Here is a 9,999-nt window from a genome sequence, read left to right on the forward strand (position 1 = left end):
ACTTGTTTATGGGTACAAAACAAAGAGTAGGGTTAAATGGCCATTTTTCTCAATGGAGGAGGAGGATGAATAGTGGAGTGCCACAGGGATCTGTACTGGGACCAGTGATATTTAACATATTTATAAATGATATTGAAATCAGAAAAAGTGAGATGATTAAATTTGCAGATGACACAAAACTAATCAAAGTTGTTAAAACACAAATTACAGGAAGACTGGGCATCCAAATAGCAGATGACATTTAATGTGGACAAATGCAAAGTGATGCGTATTGGGAACAATAATCCAAATCATAGTTATTCAATCCTAGGGTCCACCTTAGGAGTCAGCATCAAGAAAAAGATCTTGGTGTCATCGCAGACATTACATTGAAATCTTCTGCCCAGTGTGCGTGGCAGCAGTAAACAAACAGGATGCTAGGAAGTATTAGAAAGGGGATGGAAAATAAGACATAGTAACATATAGTTACATAGTAGATGACGGCAGAAAAAGACCTGCATGGTCCATCCAGTCTGCCCAACAAGATAAACTCATATGTGCTACTTTTTGTGTATACCTTACCTTGATTTGTACCTGTCCTTTTCAGGGCACAGACCGTGTAAGTCTGCCCAGCACTATCCCCTCCTCCCACCACCAGCTCTGGCAGACCATACAAGTCTGCCCAGCACAATCCCCGCCTCCCGCCACCGGCTCTGCCACCCAATCTTGGCTAAGCTCCTTAGGATCCATTCCTTCTGAACAGGATTGCTTTATGTTTGTCCCACGCGTGTTTGAATTCTGTTACCGTTTTCATTTCCACCACCTCCCGCGGGAGACAGAGAATATTATAATGCCTCTGTTTCTCTCCATGGTGTGATCTCAACTTGAGTATTGCAAAGGTTCAAAGAAGGGCAACCAAAATGATAAAGGGGATGGAACTCCTCTCATGAGAGTAGGGCTGAAGGGGGATACGATAAAGGTCTACAAAATCCTGAGTGGTTTAAAACAGATAAAAGTGAATTGATTTTTTACTCTTTCAAAAAGTGCAAACACTAGGGGAAACTCAATGAAGTTACATGGAAATACTTTTAAAACGAATAGGAGGAAATATTTTTTTCACTCAATGAATAGTTAAGCTCTGGAACTCGTCAGAGGAAGTGGTTACAGTGGCTAGCATACCTGGGTTTAAAAAAGGTTTGGACAAATTCCTGGAGGAAAAGACAATAGTCTGCTATTGAGATAAGACATGGGGGAAGCCCTGGGATCATAAGCATGGAATCTTGCTACTATTTACAGTTTCTACCAGGACTTGTGACCTGGATTGGTCACCTTTAGAAACAGGATACTGGGCTAGATGGACCACTGGTCTGACCCAGTATGGCTATTCTTATGCCCTTATGTGTGTATCCACCACTTCAGAGACCAATACCCACTTGTGACCTGAACGTTGCCATTGCCCCACTATGAAAACCTCCATTTGAAGCTCTCAGTCAAGTTTTCCTTAAGTATTTTACCTGGAAGACTATTTTTATTACTATCATGTCAGCTAGAAGGGTTAGCAAACTTCAATCTTACACAAGGTTATTGTGCGACTGCTTCCTATTCTTTCCAAAAATAGTCTAATTTTTTCATATTAACCAATCCATTGTCCTTCAGCCTTTTTCCCTAGACCACATTATACTACAGCAAAATGGACTCTTCCTATTCTGGATTGTCATAGATCTTTACTTTACCACTTTAGGAAATATTGCTTCTTATCTTTTTGGGACCTTTAATCCTGGGGTGACAATATCTAAGCACACCACTTCTATATGGATAGCAGAATGCGACAGTTTCTCTTTATTTAGAAAAGGCATGCTTCTCTGGGATCAGTTACTGCACAATGTCTCAGAGCAAAAGCAGCCTCCATTCCTCACCTTAGATCCACCTCTACTGCAGACATTTGTAGATCAGCTACTTGATCTTCAGTTCACACTTTCACCAGACATTATTCCTTAAATGCTTCTTCACAGTAAAATGTTGCATTGAACAATCATTTAAACTTCTTCACCTCAATTTTCTTGTCTCAATATATTAATTTTTCTTTCAAGATGACCTTAAGCTCTGGAGTCAGCAACAAGTGTGCTTGCATAGCCCCTGCTTGTCAATTGAAAAAGCATAGATGCTTTAATGGGGGTTCTCCATAGACAGCAGGGGAACGCACTCCCTCTTTTATATATATTTCAACATTTTTTATTGAAGGCAGCTCAAATCAAGTTACACACTTTGCCACAAAATACATAACAGTATAACATAAACCCTATTCAGTAACATCTCAATAGTCTATAAATTCCCACCTCAGATACATGTTCAAACCCAATCCAAGTACTCCCTCTTTTATACTTCATTAACTAGCTAAGATATAGACTGAGGGGGAAGAGGGAGGAGTCACGGTTAGGTGGAACACTTGCATATGCTTAGGGGCCATTTTTATAAAAAGTTCCCTAAGCTAAGGGAGAGTATCACACACAGATCTGCCTGGAGGATGTCACCAACAAGTGTGGCTGCATTTCCCTGCTGTCTGGGGACAGCCAACAGGGTGGAGGAATATCCCAAAGCATGAAAAGAAATCAGATATCTTCCAATAGCCCAACACGGACTTTCCCACTCTTTTTGTTTTGTCTAGGGAGATCCCCCATTACAGGTAGGCTACTTTCTTTGCCTACTAAAGTGCCTCAAGATCTGTTTATGCAGTTTTAATAATTTTTTTCATTTGCCTTACTTGTAAGGAGCTTCTTGAAGGCATCCAACTACACCTTTCCCATCCAAATCAAACCCTTAAATAAGGCAATATTGCATTCAATAGATCTTTAATAACACAAACATAAGCATGGTCAAACATTTGTCCAGCTGTTGCATAGAGAGCCATTCTCATTTTTCTGTGCTATATTATAAATGAACGCATCACCTCTGGAGCTGCTGACGGAAGAGTAGTTCATTGAAAGCAATGCATAGGTGCACAGGTAACTGCAGCACTGGCTTGGTTTGATCCTATTCTCATCAGCAGAGTCCAGGTGTAACTGGGAGTCTGAATGCTAAAATGAATAATACATGGAATGTGAAAACCTCCAACACCTGGTTCTGCATATTCATGAAAAATATACAGATCAATTGGTGAAAAGGTGGGAATATTATTGCACTGGCATCATTACTGCAGGCAAAAAAACAGATTGTGAATGACCCAGGTGCATTTGCATAGTTTATTGAACTATAAAGCTCATTTATTTTTCTCTCTTCCTTTTTTCATGTATAAGATAAAGCTCTTAGCTCAGCTCTGCTGCTTCCGTGGAAGGTAAGGTAGGTGAGTTAGGGAAAAGTCTCACTGAAATACATTCAGCATGCCTGTATTTGCAATCTCAAGTCAGTGGTGGGGACTCAAGGGGTTTGTATCAGAACAAGCTCATATTTTTGTACAACTCTCCCATATAAACCAATTGATAGTCATTAAATTACTGTAAGCAAAATTAAGGGAGGGGTTTATATCACTTTTTGCATAGCAAAGCTAGCTAATACAAGAAAAAAGTGGCCACTGCATGATGATAGGCATTAGAGCTGTCCTCAAACCCTATCATAGAAAAAAATGTGCAACAGCATGAACCACAAGACATATGACTTTAAAAATGGAAAGGGGTGTGTCAATTTCTGTCCAGCAATACAGTGCAAAGCTGATATTAGCAATTGCTTTTGGAGCAGTTTCCACAGATAAAAGCTGGGTAGTTTTGAAGCACAGATTATACATTTTCCAAGCATTATTTTTTATTACATTTTTAATTTAATACCATAAATACAAGAACCATAAAACACTGGAGAACTTATACACAATCTGGGTTTTTAATTTCAAATGGGAGGGGGGGGGGGAATACAGGGAAATAGAACTAACATCTATACTACTGTCAGAGCAGCAGCAGGTCCAGGCCTTATTCAAAATCACAAAAGGAGGCCAAGAAGCAGCTTAGTAATAGCAGGCATACATTTCAGGCCTGCACGTCAAAACTAACAGACAATTAGGGACCAAGCTATCTCATGCCATCGACAACAATGTGCTATACTTTAAAATGTGTATCTATAATCATTAGCAAAGACTGCTTCAGAGAATCAACTGGCCAAATACTGGCTGAATAAATCAGTTCCTGAACTATAACCGTCAGTAGCAAATGTCTGTGCTCTCTTAGTTCAAGTTGTAGGTACCTCCTACCCCTCTCACCTACTTTTACCAGTTCTCACAGAATAAATCTCTTCAGGTGTTTAAAAGCCTGTTCATATATTTTAACAATGAAAAATAATAGTAATTTATAACAAACTATTAAAAAAAAAAAAGAAAACCAAAAACATGGTAATACAGTGAATAAAGGCAGATAAAAGACCAATACAGCCCATCCAATCATAATCTGTGAGCTTTGGGTAGATGGAAAAAGGATGATGTGTTCCAGTTGGAGCAGATTTAAATTCAGCATGTGCTGGTACCACTAGAGTAGGGAAGATTCAGGATAGCACTGGCTAAACACACCCAACTCATCAACAAGCAGTTCTTTATTTAGAAAAAACAGAAAGGAGAACTGTGTCCAAAGCACTAGATTGTACAAGTTGGTCTTGTGTTTTACAAAATGCAATATATACAGAAGTATTCACTTCATAATGAGAAACCCACAGCATAAAAGCCACTTACCACTACCCCCTCTCCTTCCACGTTTTATTTTTTAGCAGTTTCCTCCTTCACCTTTGGTCTTCCAGCTTACTCAAATAAGCTTTTGTTTGCTTATATCCTTGGAGCTCTATTCACAACTACCTTGACTTCTTCTTTCTTTTTTTTTCCTTATGTTGTAATCCCCTTCTGTTTCAGTCCAGCAATTGCAGCAACAGTCCATGGCTAGAAACAGTGCCTCTGTAATCTGGCTTATTTGGATCCTAAATCTAACCACTAGGTGGTGGTGTTGAGCAACAGCTAGAACAGCCTTCTTCTGAGAACTGTGAATGTTGTTTTTCAACAGCCCCAGGTCCAAGTGCAGCAGCCTGAAATCTATGATGTCTAGGTCCATTCATTGCAGTGCACAGCCATGCTAGTGAGGTTGGCACCCCTCTCTTTGTATAGATAGAAACACTATATATTTACAGAAGTTTTTCTAAAAGGGGAAAACTCCATTTTGTGGCAAGTATTTTCAATGAGTTTGGTGAACTTTATACTGTGTGAAATGGCAATTATTTGACACTGTTAATTTACCTGTTCACAGACAGTTGCTCTCCAGCAGTGGCCTCCAGCAGCAGAGGAGTAGCCTAATGGTTAATGCAGTGGGCTGTGAACCTGGGGAAATGGGTTCAGTTCCCACTGGAGCTCTTTGTGATCCTGGGCAAATCACTTAACTCTTCAATGCCCAAAGTAAAAAAACAACAACCCAGATTCAGAGCCCATTAGGGACACAGAAAGTACAAAGGCAGTATATCAAGTTCATGAGCCTTTACCCTCTTATACTTTGCAAATCAGAAGAGCTGTGGCTCACTACACTCAAACATGATCCCTATGCACATTACTGCCCTTTAACGTTTGTCTCCAGCTTACCTACTCATGGTTGTAGAGTCGGAGTCAGAAGCAATTTTAGGTGAAGGTCAGGAAAAAAACGTACCAACTACAGCTTCAAAATTAACAAAACAAAAAACTATTATATGGTAAATTTATCATTGTATACTTTATATAATTTTTTCTTTGTCTTGGATCTAAAGTACTAATATAACTTATATTTACCAGTACTTTAGATCTAGGATGGAAAAAAATACAGCCTAATATCACTAGGAGCTGGAGTCCACAGCCCTGCATCTAGTTTTATCTGATCCTTTTTTTCCACTTATTTTGAACTTTATTAGAAAGACATAACACAAAATATATGTTTTAGCAACAACAGAATATCAACCTTCAGTCTACACAACAAGTCCCACTCAATCCCCCTCCCCCTAAATCCTATCTGATCCTATTTTTTGAATCATTCTTTGATATCAGAAAATCGTATGTCCTTGGTATAATCATATGCTGCCCATGGCCAGTGCCATCTTAATCTGTGATAGAGCCTTGGGGCTGCAAGTCTGAGAGCCTCCACCTCTAACGGTCATGAGATTGAAGAACTGGGGGACACCTTCTTCCCCCAATACTGATAAACACAGGGAGTGTTCCTGGCAAGAGCTGAGTATGGGAAGAAGAATTCCCACCAATGAGGAATGACAGGGTAATCTGGGGTCCCTAACCTCAAGCCTTGATGGCTCTCCCCAAGAAGAAAAAATGATCACATTTAGGTCAGAACATTTAGCCTGATTCACCATAACTGTATGACTTTTGGTTGATTACAACAGGAGACCATTTTTATAAATCTTTTGAAAGTGAAGTAAAACCCCATAATAGAAGTGTTTTAGATTAGATACAATGGTTTGTCATACATACACCATTTTCCCTCCTAATTTGTTTGAAATTATTGCCATCTTTGCTTTCCTCTCTGCTACACTTAACACTTCTGGACATTTATTTTGGTCTGTACTTCCCACAGCTCACAGTTTAATTCCCTAGTGCCCAAAATTGCAAAAAGTGAAAAACTTTCAAAATGACAGAATTTTATATCGAAACATAAAACATCAGGAGGTGAGGAGCACTGATCCACCCAATCTGCCCATTTGTACCTCTAGCCAGCTTTCTGTCTTTCCTGGGTATGCTTGAATTTTGGTTAAATAATAATAAAATTGTGGAAGCAAAAACATCCAATTGTTTTGCTAGAACTGGTCTAACAGAAGGAATCCCCCTCAATGCAAGTGAATTACTACTACTACTATTTAGCATTTCTATAGCGCTACAAGGCGTACGCAGCGCTGCACAAACATAGAAGAAAGACAGTCCCTGCTCAAAGAGCTTACAATCTAATAGACAAAAAATAAAGTAAGCAAATCAAATCAATTAATGTGTACAGGAAGGAGGAGAGGAGGGTAGGTGGAGGCGAGTGGTTACAAGTGGTTATGAGTCAATAAATTAATTAATTATTAATAAAACCTAAATTGCCCAGGGGCTATTCTTAATCAACCTTAAGCTCCCTACAAAAGGCCTCAATCATTGTTTTCTGATTCCAGTAAAAAGAAACAGCAGGAAACAACTCCAAAAAAATGTGAAGAAAAAACTGCTATTCCAAAAACCTGGAAGCTATTAATCACAAATTTGCAAAGAAAGGATCCTCCCCTGTGAACCAAAGATGTTTACAGGCTTAAAATACAATATTTGAAAAATTGAGCCATATAGCAAAAAAATCATAAATTTAAAGCTGCGCACAACACAAAAAAAAACAAACAAAAAAAACTTATCTGTATGCAGGGCTTTGCACTAAAATTAAGCGCAATCTTCTCCCAAATAGATCAACAAGTAATTTTCATGTTCTTAACATGCTGGCATGCCAAACAAAATCCTTAATAAGGGAAATGGGACTTGATATACTGCCTTTCTGAGGTTTTTGCAACTATATTCAAAGTGGTTTACATATATTCAGGTACTTATTTTGTACCAGGGGTAATGGAGGGTTAAGTGACTTGCGTGGAGTCACAGGGAGCTGCAGTGGGAATTGAACTCAGTTCCCCAGGATCAAAGTCCACTGCACTAACCACTAGGCTACTCCTCCACTTCTGTGTCAGCAGGAACAGACAACTTAATTTCCTCCTGACACAGCAACCGCAAAACAAGGGGGTCCTTTCCTTGCTGAGGATTTTTTGGCATGTCGGCATGTTAAGATGAAAATTACTTGTTGATCTAATTGGGAGAAGATTTGCAATGCCCTGCATTGATACATTTTTGCTTTTTGTGCTGCACACAGCTTTCAATTTATTATTTTTTTGCTGTGTGGCTCACTTTTTAACATTTTGTATTATAAGCCTTTAAACATCTTTGGCTCACAGGGATGGATCCTTTCTCTGCAAATCTGTGATTGATATCTTCTGGATTTTTTTGGAATAGCAGTTTTTTCTCCAGATTTTTTGGAGTTGTTTTCTGCTGTTTCTTTTTACTGGAGTCAAAAACCAATGATAGAAGCCCTTTGTAGAGAGCTTAAGGTTGATTAAGAACTGCCCCTGGGCAGTTGAGGTTATTTATTTATTCATTTATTAACTAATTCACTTGTATTGAGGGGACTTCCTTCTGTTAGATCAGTTCTAGCAAAACAACAGGATATTTTTGAGTATGCTTGAATTTTGACATTGTTTTGGCTCATACAACCTTCACTGGAAGTTTGTTTCCTAGTGTCCACTGTCACACTGAAAGTATTTCTCTCATTGCATGAGAACTTCCCTCATCCTTCTAGTATTTTCATGAAGCTTGCTAGATATTTGGTTGTGTATCATCTCCCCTTTCTTTCAGAGTATATCTTTAGCTCCCTAAATTCCTCAATTACTACTACTACAGATTAAGGAGATCAAGAGGTCAATGTATGAAGCTGAACAGAAGCTCAAGAGGGTGGTGAACACCTAGAATAGACATCAAGCATGACTTATAGGAGCCAAAACAGTGGCAGAATTTAAGCATGCCTAGGACAGACACAAAGGGATGTGAGCTGCAGATGGAAAAACACTACAGATTAAGTACGACCTGCAACAGCACACTGACCAGGCACAAATGAGAAAAACAAAATCATCACTTCTTGCACACATATGTACTGTTAGCAAAGAGCAAGTCATGCATCACTTTAATAATGCCTTTGAACTGCCTTGATGTTATCCACATTCTTTTGTAGATACAATCTCCAGAAATGATCACAACACTCAATATGGGTGGGGACTCATAATAGACTTTTACAGCAGAGATATTTTCATGCACAATTTTAGAGCTTTCCTTCCTCACAAGTCAGGAGATCTACAAACAGCTCTCTCTCCACTTGAGATGGAGTGATTCTAAGGGTAGTACTAAAAATTAAATAACTTCATAATCTTTGTAAGAGCACTAGCAACTTGGATAGTTTGAAATCTTGTTCAAACCTTGTTATTTGCATGGCTGTAATAAAAGTGGGAAAATATTTAAAGACGTTTCCTTAAGTTAGCAGTGAAAGCTTAAAGCATTAAAATATTGCTTTTCGCCACACAGCGTCTTACTAAAAGGTGTATTTGCAATAAAACATATAGAGAACCTGTTAAGTAGGGGACAGGAACCAAACATAATATTCTCAAAAGACTGAAATGTACATAGAAAGCTCTGCAGGCCTTAGTATGATCTTTCTATATTGGCAAAGAACAGACTAGCCAGTGCGTTCCTCATTTCATAATCAAAAGCGAAGACAGAATACTCAGTCAGCTACTGAGGACATGGGGCATCTGCTTTATAGCATACACAGAATGAGTGAACAGTCACACATACATCAACTCTACCAAATTAGACTATTACCACAGTGCACATTATAATATTAACCTGAATGACACTGTATCTATTATAGTATATACACAACCCCAAAAGTCTGGCATCTTGAATTCTTTACTTCTGGCTCTAGGTGCATATTTGATGTAACCAATTGAAAGAAGGGTCAAGCACCCTGCAGAACTGAAGTCACAAAGCTGTAGTTCTGTGATGCTGGAAAAGCCTTGTTTTCAGATCAATTTCAAGGTCACAAGGCCTACAGTTACAAATCATCATATAAAATTCTTGACTGCTAAGTAATCTATCGCTGTGGTCAGTAACCTCAGCCCCCTATACAAGTATTAAACACATGTTGAACTAAAATTTCTCCTATCCACTGTGTAACCATATCCCATAAGAAGCTGCCTGAATCCTTTCACAGAACTTTAATGCTGTGGAATATTGATCTAGAAAATCAAAGAGAGGCAAAGCCACACAATTTCAAATTTGATTTGCATTGTAGGAGAGGAACAATGCTTTTGCAGAAACACAAAGCCACCCCTTTGAAACAGAAACAAATAGTAGTATTCAATAGTAAAATTAAAGCAAAGAGTATATTGAAGTTTGAGCCATTTTATCATCTCTTC

Source organism: Microcaecilia unicolor, chromosome 6 (genome assembly GCF_901765095.1).
Source record: "Microcaecilia unicolor chromosome 6, aMicUni1.1, whole genome shotgun sequence".
NCBI lineage: Eukaryota > Metazoa > Chordata > Amphibia > Gymnophiona > Siphonopidae > Microcaecilia > Microcaecilia unicolor.